At 45.6% G+C, this 25,333-nt stretch overlaps 1 pseudogene; it reads right to left on the minus strand.

The window, feature by feature from the left end:
* Positions 1 to 389: 389 nt before the first annotated feature.
* Positions 390 to 21,127, minus strand: LOC125537716 (phenylalanine ammonia-lyase-like; annotated as a pseudogene).
* Positions 21,128 to 25,333: the final 4,206 nt, after the last annotated feature.

Raw genomic sequence — 25,333 nt, forward strand, 5'->3', positions numbered from 1 at the left:
AGAAAATATCTGTGTTCGGCCACCAACAAAGAAATAAAAATATTTATTTATCTAAAATATTTTCCTAGCGCAAAGTTAAGTCGGAGAACAACGTATTAAATGCCTTATTACATTTCAGACTGAAATTGGTAAATAGAACACTTAAATAGGGATAACTGAATACAAGACTAAGAATTCGGAAAAAAGCCATCACATTGTGCTGATGGAACTAGCCACTACGGAGATACCACCGATCAGTACTCGCCACCTATCAACTCCATGAGAACATTACAAAACATCGACTTCAAAGGAAACCCAACTGAAAACACAACATTATTACTTATAAACTAAAAACATCTGAAGCCTTCTTAACTCTGAAGCACACTATCTTCTCTTCAACTTCTCGTTCTTCAGCGGATAGGAAGGGGCTCACCGTTCCACTCCTTGAGACACTCCATCAGTGCGTCGACGTGCTTGCCCTTGTTCATGGCAACAAACACCTTGTCCACCTCTTCACCAGGAGACCTTGTCTTCTCCCCGTTCAAGTACTCTGTCCCAAGCTCCTTGCGCACGAACCGGTAGAGCGGGTATGTTCGGCATTCAATGATATGATTCGGCTGTGCGGCAGTACCGTTCTCCACGGCACTCCAAGCAGCCTCGACCTCCTTTGGCAGCACTGCACGGAGCTCTTGCTCGAACATGGCAAGTTTAGCAACACTGATGTCTCCACATCCACTGGTAGAAAAAGGGCCTATAGTCCCGGTTCGTAAGGGCCTTTAGTCCCGGTTCCTGAACCGGGACTAAAGTGTTTGTACTAATGCCCCGATCCTTTAGTCCCGGTTCAATCCAGAACCGGGACTGATGGGCCTCCACGTGGGCAGTGCGCAGAGTCCAGGCAGGAGACCCTTTGGTCCCGGTTGGTGGCACCAACCGGGACCAATAGGCATCCACGCGTCAGCATTTCTGTGGATGGGGTTTTTTTTTGAAAGGGGGGGTTGGGGGTTTTGGGGGGTTAATTTAGGTGTTTCATATATTGTGTTAGCTATCTATAATTAATAGAGAGAAGTGTCCTCTCTTATGTCCGTGCTTGGTCGACGCTACGTACTATACATACGTATAGAGAGGACTAGACACGCTGGCTAGCTAGTAAGCAAACGAAGGAAACAGAAGATCGTCATGAACATATATGCATACAGAGAGAAGTGATATCGACCACCTCTCCTTCTCCGAGAGATTGGTCGAACAACAAGTTCTCGTATATCTATCTGACACTACCGGCTACATATATACAATAATTATCTCTTACAAATATAATCATACGGACTCAGGGTCAACATAGAATTTTCCGTCTTCAGGGATCACGTGGTCAAGAAAGAATGCCGCCAATTCCTCTTGAATTGCTCGCATGCGAGCTGGTGCTAGGAGTTCATCCCGCTTCCGAAACATCTAATTTAAAGAAGGGGGTCAATACATATAAATATGAATGAATGAAACTCAACACAAATGATGGTAATAAAATAAAATTGTGAATGTTGTTATTTACGTACTTCATATTGTTCGTCAGTGTAGCACCGCTCACAGGTCGTGTGGCGGATGGACTCGCAAACATAGTATCCACAGAAATCATTCCCTTGTTCCTGCCACAACCACTTTACAAGAAATAGAGGTTAATCAAACTGATAAGCAAGAATGCCAAATGGTATTGATGAAACTAGCGCTTGAATGACTAGTAGATGCGCTTAAAATGCTACTATAGCTAGTACTTACTTTCGGGTGTCTAAATTGCAGCTCCTTCGGCAGTCCCGGAGCTTTTCTGGTGAATTTTCTCCAAACCCTGCCGGACAAAGAAAACAATTACTTGATATATCAGGAAATGAACAAAGTTGCTGATATGGTGGATAATGATCGATTTAACTTACTTCTCGAGTATTTGAGTCATGTCTGCATAGTCCTTGGGATCTTTTCGTCTTGAGTCTAAGACGGTTACTAGTCCCTGCTCAAGCTTAATATGTAGGAGAATATAGTGGAAACTGCACACGCATGCATAACTCATCAATTACATTACTATAACCTTGACTAATATATAAGGGAAACCGAATACGCACAAGACAGTAACACTCACTTGAAGTTGTAAGGAAAGAGTATTATATCTTTGTTTTGATTTATTATCAATGATTGTAGCATGCTGGCCTCGGTTTCTGCGGCATGAAATTTAACCCGAGTTGCATCTATGAGATATGTGTTAATGAACCCAATATCACCGACTTGTCTTTTCTTCAATTCGACGATCTTCAATCTGCATAATATAGTGAGGATGATTATAAATACATGCAATGAAAGAGCTAAGCTATATAGAGAAACTTAATGACAGAAGTAGTACTACTTACAGACAGTAGCAGGTGACAGTTGCTTTATCGAGGGCCAATTGATTGAAAAACTGATAGAACTCCTCAAATGGAACAGGCAACAGATCAATTCCAACGAGGTCATGCTCCTTTTTTAACTTTCACATACAAAGTACTCCTCCCCCCAGAGTCTCTGCAGATTTTCAAGTACCAATCATGCAATCTTCGCATCATCGTTGATAGAGATCTTTCATCTTTGACGGGAGGCTTCCCGTACTCGTATCTTTGTATCTGCATTTCCATGGGTTCATAATGTACTTCATCGGGCAGGTAATCTGCAAGATTGCTATAACCGGGCACCATCCTCGGATCATTAGCGACGTTGTGGCTAGGCACCTTGAGCGGGGGGCATGATTGCTTCGCTTGTGCGCCGATCTGGGCAATTTGTTTCCCAGCTCGTCGTTCTTTCAGCCTTTGATCACTGACAGTACTTCCCGACCGCTCCGCTTCGGCAAATTCCTTTCCAATAATGCGGTCATAGTTTCCTTTCGGCGGATCAGACTTCGGTGGTTTTGTCAGGGCAGCCAGAGTGCGCTTCACTTTCACCCGATCCACCTTCTCCTCCGGAGGTGGATGTTTCTTTGCTTTCATCCCTTCAAAGAAGTTCCTCACTTCTTCTCGCGCGATCTCGGCGTTCTCCTCCAGGATCCTCTCATATGGTAACTTGTCTGGAGTCTTCAGAGAAGGACCGAATCTGTATGTCCTCCTGCCTCTGGTTGTACTGCTAGACGCCGACCGAGCAGACGGAGCGGTTGTCTTCTTTACTTGCTTAAGAGGCGGAGGAGAAGGACTACGACACGCCGGAGCAGCTGGAGCGGCGGCAGGTCTCTTCCGCCCTTGCTGACGAGGCGGAGAAGGAGGAGGCTGGCTGCTCGAGCGCGTCGGCGCAGGCGGAGAAGGAGGCGGAGTGCCACCACGCGCCGGAGAAGGAGCCGGCCGAGGGCCCTGATCGTCACTCGCCCGAGGAGGAGGCGGTGGAGGCGGAGTGCCCTGACTTGCCGGAGGAGGAGGAGGCGGAGGCGTCCAGTTCGGAAGGTTGATGAGATCCTTCCGCCATAGGCATGGAGTCTTCAGAGCAGACCCCAGCCGAGTCTCCCCTTCACTGGTAGGGTGGTCAAGCTGGAGGTCCTTAAATCCCTCCATTATCTCATCCACCATCACCCTAGCATATCCTTCTGGAATAGGCCGGCAGTGAAAAGTTGCGCCGGGTTCAGTAGGATAAACAGAGCCAACAGCCGCCTTGACCTTCAAATTCATCCATTGCGTCATAAGGTGGCAATTTTGAGACTCCGTTATAGCATCCACGGGATAGCTGGCAGGAGCCGTCAAGGCATGCTCCGGCTGAAGCAGCTCGGTGGAAGCCACGCTGCTTCTGCGCTGAGATGGCGGGTAGCTTCGGGGGAGGCTTCGGCAGTACGTTTGCTGCGATTTGCTTCTCGTTCCTCTATCGCGTCTACCCTTGCTTGCAGCGCCTGCATTTGGGTCTGCTGCACTTTTTTCCTCCTCTCATGGGATTTGTAACCGCCTGCGTTCGGAAACCCAACCTTCCACGGAACGGGGCCTGGCGTGCCTCGTGTCCGTCCAGGGTTCTTAGGATTTCCGAGGGCCATTGTGAGCTCGTCGTTCTCTCTGTCTGGAAAGAACGTCCCTTCCTGCGTTGCTTCGATATACTGCTTAAGCTTACTGACTGGTATGTGCATTTGATCGTTCGTCCAAATGCACTTCCCTGTTACAGGGTCCAAGGTTCCGCCAGCCCCGAAGAACCAAGTCCGGCAACGGTCTGGCCAGTTAATTGTCTCTGGTTCGATCCCTTTATGAACCAGATCATTCTCAGTCTTGGACCACTTAGGCCGGGCTACGAGGTAGCCACCTGACCCCGTGCGATGGTGAAGCTTCTTCTTCGCAGCATTTTGCTTGTTTGTCGCCGACATCTTCTGACTCTTTTCCGATGTCTTGTGGGACACAAATGCGGGCCAGTGATCTCTGATCTTCTCATATCTGCCCTTGAATTCTGGTGTCTCATTATTTTCGACAAACTTATTCAGCTCTTTCTTCCACCTCCTGAATAGTTCTGCCATCCTCTTCAGAGCAAAAGACTTGATTAATTTCTCTTTAACTGGGTTCTCTGGATTATCCTCAGGCGATAGGGTGAAATTTGACTTCAGCTCAGTTCAAAGATCATTTTTCTGCATATCATTGACATAAGACACCTCGGGGTCTTCTGTAGCCGGCTTAAACCATTGCTGGATGCTTATCGGGATCTTGTCCCTAACCAGAACCCCGCACTGAGCAACAAATGCGCTCTTTGTCCGGAGGGGTTCAATAGGTTGGCCATCGGGTGCGATTGCTATGATCTCAAACTTTTCATCCGAGCTCAACTTTTTCTTCGGGCCTCGTCTCTTTACCGAAGTTGTGCTCGATCCGGAGGGCTAGAAAAAAGAACAAAGACTTAATTAATATGTGTACATACCAAAACAATGAATGCATCAATCAGCTAGTCAGCATAGGCTTAACTAATATATATACCTGGCCGGACTCGGTTCGGTGACCGGAGCCGTCATCACGGTCTCCTTCTTGCACCAGAATTGGGTCACCGGAGCCGTCCTCATGTTCTTCTTCTTGCACCGGCATTAGGTCACCGTAGCCAGCTTGTTCACCCTCTCCTTCCAGACCATTGGTTTCGTTGAGAAACAACGAGATGGCATCACTTCCTTCTGCGATTATGTCCCTCAACAATGCTTCTTTTGTTGCTTCGTCTAGGGCAGTGTCCATAGTTTCTACAAATATTTACAACATGGCAATTATTATTCAAACATGACAGATGGATATATTAGTGCCAAACGTAGAACTAGCTACCTAATCATAGTAAGCTATCGGGAGGGGGTATATATCGACAACGACGACACTACATCTATGTCCCTCGACGACCCTCGTTCCCGATAAAAAAAATAGGAAGAAGAAGAAAAAAAAGAGGAGAAGAAAGAATAGAGGAGAAGAACTCCTCTATTCTTTCTTCTCCTCTTTTTTTTCTTCTTCCTCTTCTTTTTTTATCCTCTTCTTCCTCTCATGTTCGAGAGGATCGCCGAGGGGTCGGGAGGTTGCCTAGTGTGAAAGGATTCAACAAAACCATGTCTTCACCATTAGGCGAAAGTAACATGTGCATGATGGTACGAAGCTCTTCAAAGTTGTTCTGGAACGGAGTCCCAGATAGGATAATTCGCTTTTTGGTACAAAGTTCAGAAAGAGCCTTCCGAATATCGCTATTTGGAAGGCCTTTGCTAAATTCGTACCAAAAGGCGGATTATTCTATCCGGGACTCCATTCCAGAACAACTTTGCAGAACTTTGTACCAACATGCCCTGGTTACTTCCGGCTAATGATGAAGGCATGGATTTCTTCAATACTTTGACACTAGGAAACCTCTCTCGACCCCTCGGCGATCCTCGACCCCTCGAACCCTCGACGACCCTGAAACCCTCGACCCCTAGACGACCCTCTTCTTCCTCTCATGTTCGAGAGGATCGCCGAGGGGTCGGGAGGTTGCCTAGTGTCAAAGGAATCAACAAAACCATGTCTTCATCATTAGGCGAAAGTAACATGTGCATGATGGTACGAAGCTCTTCAAAGTTGTTCTGGAACGGAGTCCCAGATAGGATAATTCACTTTTTGGTACAAAATTCAGAAAGAGCCTTCCGAATATCGCTATTTGGATGGCCTTTGCTGAATTCATACCAAAAGGCGGATTATTCTATCCGGGACTCCATTCCAGAACAACTTTGCAGAACTCCGTACCAACATGCCCTGGTTACTTCCGGCTAATGATGAAGGCATGGATTTCTTCAATACTTTGACACTAGGAAACCTCTCTCGACCCCTCGGCGATCCTCGACCCCTCGAACCCTCGACGACCCTGAAACCCTCGACCCCTAGACGACCCTCTTCTTCCTCTCATGTTCGAGAGGATCACCGAGGGGTCGGGAGGTTGCCTAGTGTCAAAGGATTCAACAAAACCATGTCTTCATCATTAGGCGAAAGTAACATGTGCATGATGGTACGAAGCTCTTCAAAGTTGTTCTGGAACGGAGTCCCAGATAGGATAATTCGCTTTTTGGTACAAAGTTCAGAAAGAGCCTTCCGAATATCGCTATTTGGAAGGCCTTTGCTGAATTCGTACGAAAAGGCGGATTATTCTATCCGGGACTCCATTCCAGAACAATTTTGCAGAACTTCGTACCAACATGCCCTGGTTACTTCCGGCTAATGATGAAGGCATGGATTTCTTCAATACTTTGACACTAGGAGAAGAAGAAAGGAATAGCTAGAGGAGAAGATCGAAGAAAAAAAAGAAGAAAAAAAAGGGGAGAAGAAGAAAGGAATATATTCTATTTTCTCTTCTTCTCCACTATTCCTTTCTTCTTCTCTTCTTCTTTTTCTTCTTTTTTCTTCCTCTTATTTATTTCTCCTCTTCTTTTTGGTAGAGGAAACCCTAAATAGCAAGTATCGTGGGTGTGAGATACATGTGGCCGTCGGTGTCGGACACTACATCCACATCCCACAAGTGACGTGGGCGTCGAAGCCCGCGCGACTTGTGGGATGTGGATGTAGTGTCCGACACCGACGGTACATGTATCTCACACCGACGATACTTTCTATTTAGGGTTTCTCCTCTACCGCTCGGCGACCCTCGACGACCCTCGTTCCCGATAAAATAAAGAGGAAGAAGAAGAAGAAGAAAGAAGAGAAGAAAGAATAGAGGAGAAGACTTCCTCTTCTTCCTCTCCTCTTCTTCTCCCTCTTCTTTCCCTTCTTCCTCGCCTCTCTCATGAATGTCCGACGTTCTCGACCCCCCCCCCACGTGTCGAAGAAAAAAAGAAGAAAAAATAGGAGAAGAAGAAAGGAATAGAGGAGAAAAGAGAAAATAGAATATATATTCTATTTTTCTCTTCTTCTCCTCTATTCCTTTCTTATTCTCCTCTTCTTTTTCTTCTTTTTTCTTCTTCTTATTTATTTCTCCTCGTCTTCCTCTCCCCTCTCGGCGACCCTAGACCCCCTCTCGACCCTCGACCCCTAGGCGACCATCGACCCCTCTCTTTTTTTTCTTCCTCTTCTTTTTTATCCTCTTCTTCCTCTACCGCTGGGCAACCCTCGACGACCCTCGTGCCCGATAAAAAAAAGAGGAAGAAGAAGAAAAAAAAAGAGGAGAAGAAAGAATAGAGTAGATCTTCTCCTCTATTCTTTCTTCTCCTCTTTTTTCTTTTCTTATTCCTCTTCTTTTTTATCCTCTTCCTCCTCTCATGTTCGACGACCCTCGACCCCTCGGCGACCCTAGACCCCCTCTCGACCCCCTCTTCTTCTCCCTCTTCTAATTCATTGTTCATATGAATATACAAACATTTTCATATTTACAATAATTAATTCACCAAAAAAATCTATGAACAGAAAAAAATCCTAATTTTTCTAAAAAACTATCTTTTGCATATATACATGAACATATATATATATACACAGAGAACATATATACATATATATAAAAAACAAGCATATATATGAAAAAAGCATATATATGAAAAAAATGCTAGCTAGGGAGTGCGCCGGCCGGACCAGGAGGACCGCGGAGTCGGCGGCGAGGATGGCGACGGGGCAGTGGGCGCGCGCTTGGGGTAGGGGGCGCGGGCGACGGCGACGGCGGGCGTCGGGCAAGGGGCCGGAGCGGGCGACGGCGAGGGCGGGACGGGGCGGTGCGCGTTGGGGCAGGGACGCGGGCGACGGCGACGGGGGCGGGCCGGGGTGGCGCGCGTCGGGGCAGGGGCGCGGGCGACGGCGACGATGGGGGCGGGCCGGGGCGGGCGGCGTCAGGGCAGCCTGGCGGCGTCGGCGTCGTCAGGGGCGGCAACTGCAAGATGAGAGTGAAAAATTCCAAAGTGTGGCCTTATATAGCAGAGGCTTTAGTCTCGGTTCGTGGCAGCAACCGGGACTAAAGGGGGGCATTAGTCCCGGTTGGTGCCACCAACCGAGACCAAAGGCCTCTTTTCGGCAGCCCAAAGGGCGGGAAGCGAAGGCCATTGGTCCCGGTTGGTGGCACCAACCGGGACTAAAGGGGGGCAATGGTCATGGTTGGCGCCATGAACTGTGACCAATGCCCCCTTTAGTCCCGGTTGGTGCCACCAACCGGGACCAATGGCCTTGTGCTGCCCCGCGCCCAAAAGTTTAGTCCCACATCGCTAGCTGAAGGGCGCCGGCACTGGTTTATAAGCCCTGGTGTTCCTCCCCATTCGAGCTCCTCTCTAATGCAGGCTTTCGGGCCTAAACTTGCTACTGCCTGTGGGCCTATTGGGCCTTCTGCGGGCCTGAATCCTGGCCCATGTAGGGTTTCTAGTTGTATTCAGGCCGTGGAGGCCCAGTAGGAGGCATTTTTTTGGTTTTTTCTTTTTTATTTCTACATTTTTTTGGTTTTTTTATCTTTTTATTTCTACTTAAAACTAAATACTTACAGTTTTTTAGTGATTTATTTTTACTTTTAGGTCACAAATATTATAAACTTTCTGTTAGTGCCATTAGTTTTAAATTTTGAATAGTTTAAATTTGAATTTTTAAAAATTTGTGTGAATCACTAGTTTATGAATAACTTTACTATAAAAATAGAATTTTTTTTCTATTTATTTTTTATTTATACTTACAACTAAATACTTATAGTTTTTTAGTGATTTATTTTTGATTTTAGGTCACAAAAATTATAAACTTTCTGTTAGTGCCATTAGTTTTAAAATTTTGAAAAGTTTAAATTTGAATTTTATAAAATTTGTGTGAATCACTAGCTTATGAATAACTTTACTATAAAAATAGAATTTTTTTCTTCTTTGCTATTTATTTTTTATTTATACTTACAATTAAATACTTATAGTTTGATTTTAGGTCACAAAAATTATATTCTTTTTGCTATTGAAGAATATTATAGTTTTATTTTAGTTGATCATAACATAATATTTTAATTGATTGTTTATATTTTCATAAAAGTTTTGTAGTTCATTCTGTTTGCTATTAATTCATTCTTTGAGCTAAATGACTCTGAAATTGGAAAGCATTTCAAAATGAACTCTGAAAAGGTTTAAAGTTGGCATGGTATCATCATTTCACCCACATAGCATGTTCCAAAAAGTAGAGAGGGTTACGACAAAAACTTGATGCACTTCGTGTACAAAATGGAAAATCACTTTCGAAGTATCAAAGTTTCGAACCATAAGACATGAAAGCATTTGAAATGAACTCTGAAAAAGTTGAAAGTTGGGATGGTATCATAATTTCACCCACATAGCATGTGCATGTACAAAACGGACAATGGTAGCATGTTCGTCTGTTACAAATTTGGCATGGTATCATCATAATAGTTGCGGGAGAAAGTCTTCACTTTTTCTTCGCTTGTGTCATTTGCTTATTGCGCCGTAACCATGGATAATCTTCATTGTTTATCAGGATGCTTGGGTCAGCCTTGACATTGAAGGGAGGAATTTCATGAAACTTTTCATAATCTTCAGACATGTCTGTCTTGCCGTCCACTCCCAGGATGTCCCTTTTTCCTGAAAGAACTATGTGGCGCTTTGGCTCATCATATGATGTATTCGCTTCCTTATCTTTTCTTTTTCTCGGTTTGGTAGACATGTCCTTCACATAGATAAGCTATGCCACATCATTGGCTAGGACGAACGGTTCGTCAGTGTACCCAAGATTTTTCAGATACACTGTTGTCATTCCGTACTGTGGGTCTACCTGTACCCCGCCGCCTAACAGATTGACCCATTTGCACTTAAACAAAAGGACCTTAAAATCAGGTCCATAGTCAAGTTCCCATATGTCCACTATGTAACCATAATATGTGTCCTTTCCGCTCTCGGTTGCTGCATCAAAGCGGACACCGCTGTTTTGGTTGGTGCTCTTTTGATCTCGGGCGATCGTGTAAAATGTATTCCCATTTATCTCGTATCCTTTGTAAGTCAATACAGTCAAAGATGGTCCCCTGGACAACAAGTACAACTCATCACAAACAATGTTGTCACCTCTGAGACATGTTTCCAACCAACTGCTGAAAGTCCTGATGTGTTCACATGTAATCCAGTCGTCGCATTACTCCGGGTGTTTGAAGCGCAGGCTGTTCTTGTGTTCATCGACATACGGGGTCACCAAGGTAGAGTTCTGTAGAACTGTGTAGTGTGCTTGAGACCAAGAATATCCGTCCCTGCATATTATTGAGTCTCTTCCAAGAGTGCCTTTTCCAGTCAGTCTCCCCTCATACCGCGATTTAGGGAGACCTATCTTGTTAAGGCCAGGAATGAAGTCAACACAAAACCCGATAACATCCTCTGTTTGATGGCCCATGGAGATGCTTCCTTCTAGCCTAGCGCGGTTACGGACATATTTCTTTAGGACTCCCATGAACCTCTCAAAGGGGAACATATTGTGTAGAAATACGGGCCCCAGGATGACAATCTCGTCGACTAGATGAACTAGGACGTGCGTCATGATATTGAAGAAGGATGGTGGGAACACCAGCTCGAAACTGACAAGACATTGTGCCACATCACTCCTTAGTCTCGGTACGATTTCTGGATCGATCACCTTCTGAGAGATTGCATTGAGGAATGCACATAGCTTCACAATGGCTAATCGGACGTTTTCCGGTAGAAGCCCCCTCAATGCAACCGGAAGCAGTTGCGTCATAATCACGTGGCAGTCATGAGACTTTAGGTTCTGAAACTTTTTCTCTGGCATATTTATTATTCCCTTTATATTCGACGAGAAGCCAGTCGTGACCTTCATACTGAGCAGGCATTCAAAGAAGATTTCTTTCTCTTCTTTCGTAAGAGCGTAGCTGGCAGGACCTTTATACTGCTTCGGAGGCATGCCGTCTTTTTCGTGCAAACGTTGCAGGTCCTCCCGTGCCTCAGGTGTATCTTTTGTCTTCCCATACACGCCCAAGAAGCCTAGCAGGTTCACGCAAAGGTTCTTCATCACGTGCATCACGTCGATTGAGGAGCGGACCTCTAGGTCTTTCCAGTAGGGTAGGTCCCAAAATATAGATTTCTTCTTCCACATGGGTGCGTGTCCCTCAGCGTCATTCGGAACAGCTAGTCCACCGGGACCCTTTCCAAAGATTACGTAGTGTAAATCATTGACCATAGCAAGCACGTGATCACCAGTGCGCATGGCGGGCTTCTTCCGGTGATCTGCCTCGCCTTTGAAATGCTTGCCTTTCTTTCGACATTGATGGTTGGTCAGAAGAAATCGACGATGGCCCAGGTACACATTCTTCCTGCATTTGTCCAGGTATATACTTTCAGTGTCATCTAAACAGTGCGTGCATGTGTGGTATCCTTTGTTTGTCTGTCCTGAAAGGTTACTGAGAGCGGGCCAATCATTGATGGTCACGAACAGCAACGCCTTAAGGTTAAATTCCTCCTGTCTGTGCTCATCCCATGTACGTACACCGTTTCCATCCCACAGCTGTAAAAGTTCTTCAACTAATGGCCTTAGGTACACATCAATTTCGTTGCCGGGTTGCTTAGGGCCTTGGATGAGAACTGGCATCATAATGAACTTCCGCTTCATGCACATCCAAGGAGGAAGGTTATACATACATAGAGTCATGGGCCAGGTGCTGTGATTGCTGCTCTGCTCCCCGAAAGGATTAATGCCATCCGTGCTTAAAGCAAACCATACATTCCTTGGGTCCTTTGCAAACTCATCCCAGTACTTTCTCTCGATTTTTCTCCACTGCGACCCGTCAGCGGGTGCTCTCAACTTCCCATCTTTCTTTCGGTTCTCACCGTGCCATCGCATCAACTTGGCATGCTCTTCGTTTTTGAACAGACGTTTCAACCGTGGTATTATAGGAGCATACCACATCACCTTCGCAGGAACCCTTTTCCTGGGGGCCTCGCCGTCAACATCACCAGAGTCATCTCGTCTGATCTTATACCGCAATGCACCGCATACCGGGCATGCGTTCAGATCCTTGTATGCACTGCGGTAGAGGATGCAGTCATTAGGGCATGCATGTATCTTCTCCACCTCCAATCCTAGAGGGCATACGACCTTCTTTGTTGCGTATGTACTATCGGGCAATTCGTTATCCTTTGGAAGCTTCTTCTTCAATATTTGCGTATGTACAACATTCTCTGCCTTCCACTGCAGCAATTCCAGTACGGTACCGAGCTTTGTGTTGCCATCTTCGCAATTGGGGTATAACCCTTTTTTGTGATCCTCTAACATGCGATCGAACTTCAGCTTCTCCTTTTGACTAATGCATTGCATCCTTGCATCGACAATGACCCGGCGGAGATCATCATCATCGGGCACATCGTCTGGTTCCTCTTGATCTTCAGCAGCTTCACCCGTGGCAGCATCATTGGGCACATCGTCTGGTTCCTCTTGATCTTCACCAGCTCCCCCTGTTGCAGCATCACCGTATTCAGGGAGCACATAGTTGTCATCGTACTCTTCTTCTTCGCCGTCTTCCATCATAACCCCTATTTCTCCGTGCCTCGTCCAAACATTATAGTGTGGCATGAAACCCTTGTAAAGCAGGTGGGAGTGAAGGATTTTCCGGTTAGAGTAAGACCTCGTATTCCCACATTCAGTGCATGGACAACACATAAAACCATTATGCTTGTTTGCCTCAGCCGCATCGAGAAACTCATGCACGCCCTTAATGTACTCGCGGGTGTGTCTGTCACCGTACATCCATTGCCGGTTCATCTGCGTGCATTATATATAATTAAGTGTCCAAATTAATAGAAGTTCATCATCACATTAAAACCAAAGTGCATACATAGTTCTCATCTAACAACATATAGCTCTCCAGAGCATCTAATTAATTAAACCACACATTGAAACTATGTAAAACATTTCAATGCGAAAACAAATGCGATCATAATCGCAACCAAGGTAACAATTGATTCAACGACATAATGATACCAAGCCTCGGTATGAATGGCATATTTTCTAATCTTTCTAATCTTCAAGCGCATTGCATCCATCTTGATCTTGTGATCATCGACGACATCCGCAACATGCAACTCCAATATCATCTTCTCCTCCTCAATTTTTTTATTTTTTCCTTCAACAAATTGTTTTCTTCTTCAACTAAATTTAACCTCTCGACAATAGGGTCGGTTGGCATTTCCGATTCACATACATCCTAGATAAATAAAATCTACTCACGTTGGTCGGCATAATTTTCATAAACAATAAATGAACCAATAGTTATAAAGATAATATACATACCAAATCCGAATCATAGACAGGACGAGGGCCGACGGGGGCGGATACCAAAACCATCGCACTATATAAGTGTTGGGGAACGTTGTAGAAAACAAAAAATTTCCTACGGTTTCACCAAGATCCATCTGTGAGTTCATCTAGCAACGAGTGATCGGATGCATCTACGTACCTTTGTAGATCCCGAGCGGAAGCGTTCAAAGAACGGGGTTGATGTAGTCGAACCCGACGTGATCCAAATCACCGATGACCAAGCACCGAACGGACGGCACCTCCGCGTTCAACACACGTACGGAGCGGATGACATCTCCTCCTTTCTTGATCCAGCAAGGGGGGAGGAGAGGTTGATGAAGATCCAGCAGCACGACGGCGTGGTGGTGGATGCAGGGCGTCACAGTAGCAGGGCTTCGCCGTGTACTACGAGGGAGAGATGTAACAGGGGAGAGGGAAGCACCAAAGGCCGAGGTCTGAAGTCCTCCCTCTCCTCAACTATATATAGGGGTGCCTAAGGGGTGTGGTCGGCCCTAGGAGATGGGATCTCCTAGGGGGGTGGCGGCCAAGGGGTGGGGGGCTTGCCCCCCAAGCAAGGGGGCGCCCCCTTTTAGGGTTTCCCCTAAACCCTAGGCGCATGGGCCCTTAGGGAGTGGCGCCCCAGCCCACTTTGGGCTGGGTCTCTTCCCACTTCAGCCCATGGGGCCCTCCGGGATAGGTGGCCCCACCCGGTGGACCCCCGGGACCCTTCCGGTGGTCCCGGTACAATACCGGTGACCCCGAAACTTGTCCCGATGGCCGAAACAGCACTTCCTGTATATAATTCTTTACCTCCGGACCATTCTGGAACTCCTCGTGACGTCCGGGATCTCATCCGGGACTCCTAACAACATTCGGGTTACTGCATATACATATCTTCACAACCCTAGCGTCACCGAACCTTAAGTGTGTAGACCCTACGGGTTCGGGAGACATGCAGACATGATCGAGACGACTCTCCGGTCAATAACCAACAGCAGGATCTGGATACCCATGTTGGCTCCCACATACTCCACGATGATCTCATCGGATGAACCACGATGTCGAGGATTAAACAACCCCGTATACAATTCCCTTTGTCAATCGGTATGTTACTTGCCCGAGACTCGATCGTTGGTATCCCAATACCTTGTTCAGTCTCGTTACCGGCAAGTCACTTTACTCGTACCGTAATGCATGATCCCGTGACCAGACACTTGGTCACTTTGAGCTCATTATGATGATGCATTACCGAGTGGGCCCAGTGATACCTCTCCGTCATACGGAGTGACAAATCCCAGTCTCGATCCGTGTCAACCCAACAGACACTTTCGGAGATACCTGTAGTGCACCTTTATAGTCACCCAGTTACGTTGTGACGTTTGATACACCCAAAGCACTCCTACGGTATCCGGGAGTTACACGATCTCATGGTCAAAGGAAAAGATACTTGACATTGGAAAAGCTCTAGCAAACGAACTACACGATCTTGTGCTATGCTTAGGATTGGGTCTTGTCCATCACATCATTCTCCTAATGATGTGATCCCATTATCAATGACATCCAATGTCCATAGCCAGGAAACCATGACTATCTGTTGATCAACGAGCTAGTCAACTAGAGGCTTACTAGGGACATATTATGGTCTATATATTCACACGTGTATTACGATTTCCGGATAATACAGTTATAGCATGAATAAAGACAATTATCATGAACAAAGAAATATAATAATAATACTTTTATTATTGCCTCTAGGGCATATTTCCAACAATAAGATGCAATAAAAAATGTAAGAAAATGATACAAGTATCTATCTAAACATACAAGTAAGAATATTTTTCCTTTCAGAAAGAAGATAAGAACAAGAGGCTAACCACGGTGGTGTCGGTGATGAGATCGGCGCGGGTGATCGACGGCGGTGAAGACGGGAACAGGGCGTGCGGACCGCTAAATCTAGACAAATCTCGAGGAAAATGGAGCTTGGAGGTCGAGCTTCGAGAGGAGAAAGCTTAAGTAGTGTGGCTCGGGCATTCCATCGAACACCTCATGTGCATAGGAGGTGAGCTAGAGCACCACAAAGCCCTCTCCCCGTCGGCCAGAAAAAACAGAGCACTGTGCTCTGCTCTTGCGCGAGGGGGTATATATAGGCACCTCATTGGTCCCAGTTGGTGGCATGAACCGGGACTAAAGGGGAGCCTTTGGTCCCGGTTCAAGCCACCAACCGGGACCAATGGTGGTGGGCCAGGAGCGAGGCCCATTGGTCCCGGTTCGTCCCACCAACCGGGACCAAAAGGTCCAGACGAACCGGGACCAATGGCCCACGTGGCCCGGCCGGCCCCCTGGGCTCACGAACTGGGACCAATGGCCACATTGGTCCCGGTTCTAGACTGAACCGGGACTAATGGGCTGAGCCGGCCTGGACCATAGCCCTGTTTTCTACTAGTGATCGCGCTCGGCCTCACCATTGGCCAAGGCATTCTCCATGAGGACTGCATGCATCTTCTGCATTGATGGGTAGTTGGCGCTGCAAGGGTCATCTGCATACGCGAAGACCGCCTCACGGTCGACTGTGAGCAACAAGTCCTTCTCGCAAAAGCGCGCGTTTTGGAGATGATCATTGTTGTTGGTGACCAGTGTCTTCCTAGCCACCATCTTCACACAACTCTTGACAACATTCTTGACATTCTCCTCAAGGTGGCGGAGGTCTATAGCCTGACACAATGCGACCAAGAATGTCGAGGACATAAGCTTCAATATCTCAATGGCCTCGGCGGTCTTTCTGGAGGAGATCAGACCGAGAGAGTTGACACCTTGGTTGTGTTGCTCTGCACTTTGGACATGGTTAGTCACAGGGTTACCCAAGAATTGGAGCTCAGAGCAGTATGAGGCCATTGCAATCTCGACACCCTTGAAGCCATAGTCCAAGCTCAGGTTACGCCCGCCGGAGAGGTTGGAAGGCAAACCATTGTTGTAGAAGTCGTTCACTAGCTCTGAGAACTATGCAAACATGAGCTTGCCTATAGCAGCAATGGCAAGCCTGGTGTTGTCTATGGACACACCAATGGGTGTGCCCTGGATGTTTCCACAATGGATAGCCTTGCCACGGGAGACATCGATGAGTGGGTTGTTGTTGACAGAGTTGATCTCCCGCTCAATCGACTTGGTGGCAGAACGGATGACCTCAATCTGAGGGCCAAGCCACTGCGGCGACGTGCGGAGTGCATACATATCTTGCTTCGGCTTCATTGGTGTGTCAAGCTCATCGAGCTTCTTCTTGAGCATCATGTAGGAGCTCCCTTCAAGAATGTGCTCCATGATGGCGGCGGCCTCGATCTGTCCAGGGTGGTGCTTCAGCTTGTGGGTCAAGTGATCGGTGTACTCCGGGTTGCCGTTCATGACCTCATAGAAGACGGCTGACAGGACCTCGGCAAGGAGACCAAGGACGTTAGCCTCGAAAAGCACCATGGATGCAAGCCCTGAGCCCACCACCGTGTTGTTCAGCATTGCAAGCCCTTCCTTGGGCTGCAGCTCGAAGAAGCCATGTTGGATGTGACAGCTTTCAGGTCGTGATCTACACACACGCGATCTGTGGATGCCTCGATCTGAGCCCAGGAGGAACTCGAGGACGAACAGAAAACACACACGAACACGGGAGACAGTTTTGCGACGCCTTAATTCCAGCGTCTTTTCTGTTTCTCTTCTTTTATTCAACAGGGAAAACAAACTGAGCGACTTCTACGCCACGACCCAACATGCTCGCACCATCCCACGGCTTCAGATCGTGGACTCGCTCGTGCTACGAAAACGCTAGACACGACTTGGCCGCAACGTGGACTAAGCACGCTTCTGGCCATACAGAAACATGTACGTACAAAACACGTACAGATAAACTCCTAGGTGTCTATAACTGAAACACAAAGAAGAAAGACGTACAGTCTTAGGAAACTAGGAAAGAGGACAAGGTTAACAACAACAATCACCTCCTTAAACTTGTCACTTGCCTTTCATTGCCCTCATGCCAATCCTCTCCCTCATCTCCAGAAATTTTATTCTTCCAAGCGGCTTTGTGAGTATGAACTGATCGCCACTACGGACATGCTCCACGGACACGGATCCTGACTCCACCATGTCGCGGATGAAATGATATTTAATATCAATATGCTTACTCCTGTCATGGTAGACCGGGTTTTTGCAGAGAGCTATAGCTGACTGGTTATCAATTTTCAGCAATACTTGATCAACCTCCTGCCCGAGCACATCAGCTAATAGCCTCGCCAACCATATTCCTTGACAAGCTGCATATGCGCCCGCCATATATTCAGCTTCACATGATGAGACAGCGACGACTTTCTGTTTCTGTGAGAACCAAGTGATCAGACAAGGGCCAAGATAGAACATAACTCCACTTGTGCTTTTTCGATCATCAACATCCCCAGCCATATCACTGTCACTATAGCCATACAGGCGCAATGCTGTTCCTTCCTTCCTCTCATAACAGCACCCATAATCCAGTGACCCCTTCACATATTTAAGGATGTGCTTGACAGCAGCCAAGTGTTCACTGGTTGGTTTCTCCATGAACCTACTGACAATACCGACAGGGAAAGCAATGTCCGGTCGTGTATGAACTAAGTACCTGAGACTTCCAACAATGCTACGGTATTCAGTAGCATCTACTGGTGGAGCTGTACTGGTTTTCCTCAATTTCAGTTTGGGTTCCATCGGCACATGTGCTGGGTTACAGTCCATCATTCCCGCCTTCTCAAGAATTTTTGTAGCATAGCCTGACTGACAGAGAAAGATGTTCCTTGGACTTTGTCGTACTTCTATTTCCAAGATAATATGACAGCAACCCCAGATCACTCATACTGAATCTGTCTTTCATTTGCTTTTTGAAAGAAGCCACTTCTTCAGTGCTTGTTCCAGTAATGATTAAATCATCTACATATACTCCAACCAGCAACTTGGATGTGCCATGACACTTCTTGTATAGGGCGTGTTCCAGAGGACATCTTTCAAAACCTAGTTGCACTAGAGTTTGATCCAACTTTGTGTTCCATGCCCTTGGAGCTTGCTTCAGACCATACAAATCTTTGCTCAATTTCAGAACTTTTTCTTCCTCTCCATTCACTTCAAACCCTGGTGGCTGTGACACAAACACTTCCTCAGCAAGTTCACCATTTAAAAATGCTGACTTTACATCCATATGATGTATTTCCCAACCCTCCTGAGCTGCAAGTGCAATGATAAGTCTGATGGTTTCCAAACGAGCAACAGGTGCATACACCTCCTCAAAGTCAATTCCATGCCTCTGAACATATCCCTTGGCTACTAACCTGGCCTTATGCTTCACTACGTTGCCATGTGAGTCCTTCTTCAATTTAAAAACCCACTTAAGACCAATTGGCTTTGTACCTGGTGGTAGATGCGTGAGCTTCCAAGTCTTATTTTCTTTGATGGAGCTCAACTCGTCCTGCATTGCACGCCTCCAGCATGCATCTTTGCTTGCCTCCAGGTACGAGGTTGGTTCAGCCATTCCCAACATACACAAGCTATATTCATCACCATCAATCTCGAAAGTTTCATCATAAATATCGTCGAGCAGCCGGTACCTTTGTGGTCCTTCTGACGTTGTTGGTTCTGAAACATTTGTTGGTGGTGATACAGAGTTTGGGGATGACTACACCGCCGTCATCGGGGTCTCTGGTTCAGCTGTACTTTCAGAACTTCTCACCTCGTGATCAACCTGCAATTTCCCAGGTATTGGAGATGGCATGGGCACGCCAATGTCCAGATGTGCACCATACTGAACTGTGAAGGTAACACTACTCGGCTGTGTCGGTTCAGTCTTCTCTGAAACCCAATCCCACTGTCCATCTTCTTCAAATACTACTTCACGAGAGATGTGCAGTTTGTTTGTCCTTGGATCAAACATTCTGTATGCCTTTGAATTTGGCTCATAACCAATGAAGATCATGACCGAACTGCGATCAGCCAGCTTGGGAAGATGTGCACCAATTTTCTTAACATGTCCAAGACATTCAAATGTGCGCAGAAAATGCACATCCGGTTTCTTCTTGTATAGAGCCTCATATGGAGTCATATTTGGGACACTCTTAGTTGGTGCACGGTTGAGCAGAAAAACTGCAGTGGCTACAGCTTCACCCCAGAAAGTACCTGGCAATTGTTTGTTCTTCAACAGGCTCCGCGCCATCCCCACGACAGTTTGGTTTCGGCGTTCAACCACAGCTTTCAGGTCGTGATCTACACACACGCGATCTGTGGATGCCTCGATCTGAGCCCAGGAGGAACTCGAGGACGAACAGAAAACACACACGAACACGGGAGACAGTTTTGCGACGCCTTAATTCCAACGTCTTTTCTGTTTCTCTTCTTTTATTCAACAGGGAAAACAAACTGAGCGACTTCTACGCCACGACCCAACATGCTCGCACCATCCCACGGCTTCAGATCGTGGACTCGCTCGTGCTACGAAAACGCTAGACACGACTTGGCCGCAACGTGGACTAAGCACGCTTCTGGCCATACAGAAACATGTACGTACAAAACACGTACAGATAAACTCCTAGGTGTCTATAACTGAAACACAAAGAAGAAAGACGTACAGTCTTAGGAAACTAGGAAAGAGGACAAGGTTAACAACAACAGGATGCCGGCGATCTTGAATGCCTCCGCGGCATTAACCTTGGTGCCATCCGGAGTTGTGGCCATGCAGTTTGGGCTGCCGGTTACCAGGCCCGCGATATAGGAAAGCGGGACGAGCAGGAGGTCACCGGACGCAGTGAGGCTGCCCCGGAGCGGTAGGCATGGTGTCACGTTGGTGTTGAGAAGTGTGACGATTGTCTCAAGGATCTCGAAGCGCACGCCAGAATATCCCTGCAGCAAGGTGTTGACACGGACGAGCATCGCCGCTCTCGTCGCCGCAGCAGGCAAAACATGGCCGTCTTTGCCGGTGCCGAAGGCTCCCGCATTAAAGCATCTTGTAACAGACAAGAATACACAGAGACGATCAAGAAGTGAAATATAGTAGTATAAACTTTTCCTGGATTAGTTTGTACCTGACGAGCTCCCTCTGGAGAGCGCTGACCTCCTTGGTGGTCCGGTGGGAGGTGGCGTCACCGTAGTAGCTGTCGGTGCCGTTGGTCATGCTGTTCATGACCTAGTCGCTGCTCTCCTTGACGCGGCCGCGGGTGGAGTCGTCGAGCTCCACCCTGGTCACGGCGCTGGCAGCCACTGCCGCGACCATGCCGACGGTCAGGCTGGCGCCCTCCATGGCCACCACGGGCCTACGGTTCTCCTCAACCATGCGCTTGACCGCATCCAAATGGCTCCCCGAGAGCTCCTCCGCCGCCTTCCCCCAGTTCAGTGGGTCAGCCCGCGCTGGCTGCGCCACGCACAAGTTGGCGGCAACGTGCCCGTTCTCGCACTCCATCGAGATATGCAAATAAGTGCTAAAGCAAGCAAGCTAGCTAGCTAGATTCTCGAAGGACTTGTGATGGGGAGGAAGATATATTAGCTGGAGAGGAAGCTGAGGCTTTTCTTGGAGGGAATGGAGGGAGGGGACGGGTTAAGTAGGCAGCGCAGCAGAGTAGGTAGGTGCGAGAGTGAGGATTATTACTATTGTTATATTTGGCCAAAAAGGGTTTAGTATTAATCCGCCCCGCTGAGTACATATGTATTTTTTTTATTTCTTCTGCGTACATATGTACTCCGTATTAACTACCATGCATTTTACGTGAAGAGTTGTTGAGCTCACCGATGGAATGAGATGTGTACACTCTAATGTGGACCTGTTGCTGGTTGCTGAAGGGGGCGTCACCTATACTTCCTCCGTCTGGAAATACTTGTCATCAAAATGAATAAAAGAAGATCTATCTAGACATATTTTAGTTATAGATACATTCTTTTTTATCAATTTTGATAACAAGTATTTTCGGACGGAGGGAGTACGAGAAATGCTGAAGTACGGGTTATGGGCGTGCAAAATATACAAAGTGGGTGATGCCCCGCACGTTCAAAACAAATGTATAAATAGATGCTGAAAAACTAAAACTATTACGATTTTTTTAAAGAATGATCTCAGTTTATATTTTAAAAACAATAAAGCATACAAAGAATGTGGTAAAAATATATTGTATAAAAAGAGAAAAATGTTGGATTGAAGTCAACGGGGTGCCTACATAAAAGTGTATAAGATGACCTGCATATATTTGCTCCAAGCCGTCGCATCTATGCCCACACAAAAATTAATTAGTGAAACAAATTGACACGCACGATTGTTGAGGCAGCACGATTGCATGGTTCGATTAGTGCATAAATTGGAACTTATGACCACATGCATGACTTCATGATGTGGCATAGTTGCAAGAAGAAGAAAAATAAGTAATTGGTTGCAACTATTCCCTCTGTCTAGGTGTATAAGTCACCTTACGAAAACCAAATAATCCCAAAACACTTAGGCGTGGTGCATTAACTCCTACCTCGTTTCTAGTTTCTTGACATATCAACTAATAAGAGATGTGGAGCGTATATGCTTTCAGTGACTTAAAACTATCAAACACAATATGCAGTGTTTAGTTCATTGCATGCAATGCTATTAATTAGCAAATAAACATTAAGTTCTCTAGTTTTCCTCTCCGCCTTGGTCGCGGTGGAAAACCTAATATGACTTAGGCCCCTCCCAATGCTCCACCTTGTACAGGTGCTAAGGATGCCATGTAGGCAAAAAGTCTGATGTGGCAAGGTAATTAAGAGGAGAGAGATGAGTGTAGTGATCCCAGGAAGAAACAATGCTAAGAGTGAGAACCTAGGCAAAAGACTTAAATGAAAGAATCCCACCAATGCATGAAGAACTTTAGTTGCAAAACCATTAAATGAAGGATGCTTAGCACCAACAAGTTAAGCACCTATGCATTGGGGGCTTTAGTTGCTAAAGATTTTAATGTGCTTAGCACCACATGTAAGCATCCATGCATTGAAAGTAGCCTTATACACCTAGATGGAGGGAGTATTTAAGAATAAGGATGCATCCAACGTGTCCCTAGGCAGGACCTATATGTGTCAAGCCTCACACCGGTCATGTGTGTTTTTCTTTGGACCCCAATATCCACCTGACGTTTGATCTGGGAAAGTCCTAGAATGAACAAACCGTTCCCCATGGAAAGATCCACCTGTTTTTCGATCTTGGAGGAGAGTGGAGTGGAACGAACAGTTAAGATATCTATATTTGTACCATTTCTAGTATTATCACCGTGTTGCTTCAATTTTGAAAATTATTTTAATTTGCAATTCAAATTTTATAAGAAGCAAGAGTTCATATGTAGTAAAATGCATTAAAATATTTGGATCAGTTTACGATTACCCACAATCCGTCCCTTTTTTTGACTCCTCGCAATTTCACGTATAGTTGCGCGTTCTGTGCCAATACAATATTTGGATCAGAATTTGTTACATGATATTTTTACAAGTTGAAAAATAGTTGTCCTCAAACACCGCAAGACTTGACACACTTGTTGATATTATGCCTGTGTATTACTCATTCTAGCAAAAGGAGTTCAATCTCGAGGATGTTTCGAGTAGCTCCTTGCTTGTCGCCTTGTTTTTCTTTACTTCTTCTATTGGTTTCATGGCGGTAAGCAACATGATGATCTTTGCACATAAAAATATTAGAAAATCTAATCGAATTAAACATAATCTTTCATATGGATCACGTACGTTTATGAAAATTGTTCATCAATATTTAGTCAACTCTTCGAGGTGCTATTATCATCAAATTCTAAGTAGTTGTCTAGAAAGGATGTTTTTTCTTCATCAACTTTCATCACCGTTGTAACGAAAAGGACAACGTTTTTTGACATTGTTCTTCAATGATCACAATTTTTCATCCTCCCAGCTTCGAAGGTCTCAAATACATAGATTAGTATTCCCTTATTTCTAGCTTAAACTTCTTGAATAATATGTTCCCATTAAAAGCATGGCTCATATTGCATGCCCAAAACACAAAGAAAATATTAGCAAACTTATAGAAAGCAAATTGTGAGTGTTATCAATGAACCTTCCCATTTGATAAAATTGTATCAGTGTTGATAAGTTCATTACTGCCCCCGTTTCAGTCTACAAGTCCTGCACGTATATCTAGGTTACCAATTTTATCACTCTAATATAAAGTATATAACATAAAAATTATACCGTTTGAAAATAGAACATCTGAAGTTTATATTGGTATATTTTTTGTAATATATGACTTGTATTAGGTTGGTCAAATTGACGACCTAGGGATATGCACACGCCCTGTAAACTGAGAGAGAGGGAGTAGAAGATAAGTTAGTTGTGTGCTAAAGTATTAAAATATCGACCTTGATGGTCCAGGTCTCAGCTCTTGTAGTCAATGCATTTAGTGTTGTAGGTACTATACTGTTTGAGGAACAAAAAATAGGAATAGGCATATTGATTAGTAAAGCGAGTGATATGATGGCTGGGCCGGGGCAGGAGTGATCGATGTATAATTAGAATTACGGCAAAGGAAGCGTTTTGGCGGCATTAATTTATCAAGGATGTGCATATTACAGATTTTTATTTAATCCTGAACATATAATAATAATATATATATGTGCAATTTCTCTACATGAATACTTTATTGAGTACAAATAAAGTATCATTGATCTATTATAAAAATTCATCAAACTGATATACACTGAATTAGACTTGTTAAGTACCAATGTATGTAATATAACAAATCATCTCTATATAATTAGTATTTGCAAAGAAATATTGTCAAAAAAGTAGTAAATTGAGGCAAACATGTTATACGGTAATGGCACTTATGTATTCATATTAAATAATATGGAATGTACATATAGTTTTCTTAGCAAGATCCATCGATCAACTGCTATCTATCCATTGTGAAATGATCACTTCATAATTTTGGTATGAAATGAATTATGTAAAGTAATTTCTTTTCTATACAAGATGTTATGTAATTGAGTTTGTGTGCCGATTGGAGAATTGGCCAAAGTCAACAAAGATTGGGGCGCCCGATCCCGCTGGATCAAGACTTTGTCGAACATGGTCAATAAGATGATTGAGGATAGTTGGAATTTTTTTTTCTTTTTTTGCAGAGAGCCAATGTTTCTGTTGGTAGCTGGTCAAAGCTGATATCAATGTGGAAACATTTACAAGTTGAATGATATTTTATAGGTAGTCTGTGTTAGAAGGGATAGAGGGATTGGTGGAATAGTTCGTTATTGCTTGAGCCTCGTGGGCATATATATAGGAGTACATGATCTACTTAGAGTACAAGGCAAGCCAGAATATTTCCTAGTCTAACCTATGTTTCCTAATACAATCATGTTACTCAACATCCCCCCGCAGTCACAACGGTAGCGACGCAGACGGTGAGACTGGTGAAGAATCCGAAGGCAAGCCGACGGACGCCCCCCCACAGTCGTAACGGTCGACGCATCGCGGAGTCGTGGCTGGGGTGGAAACCAACGAGGTTGCTCAAGCAAACGGTAGCCCTTTGTGCCTTTTGTCGATGTAGCCGAGAGCGTGGGTGGTGGAGCCGTGGTCGAGGTAGCCATACGAAGAATGCCGTGGTCGATGTCGAGTCGGGGTAGCCGGTGTTGAGGAAGTCGCCGTGGAGCCGC

The sequence above is a fragment of the Triticum urartu genome, chromosome 2A, assembly GCF_056163025.1.
Source record: "Triticum urartu cultivar PI428250 chromosome 2A, HENAU_Tu73, whole genome shotgun sequence".
Classification (NCBI taxonomy): domain Eukaryota; kingdom Viridiplantae; phylum Streptophyta; class Magnoliopsida; order Poales; family Poaceae; genus Triticum; species Triticum urartu.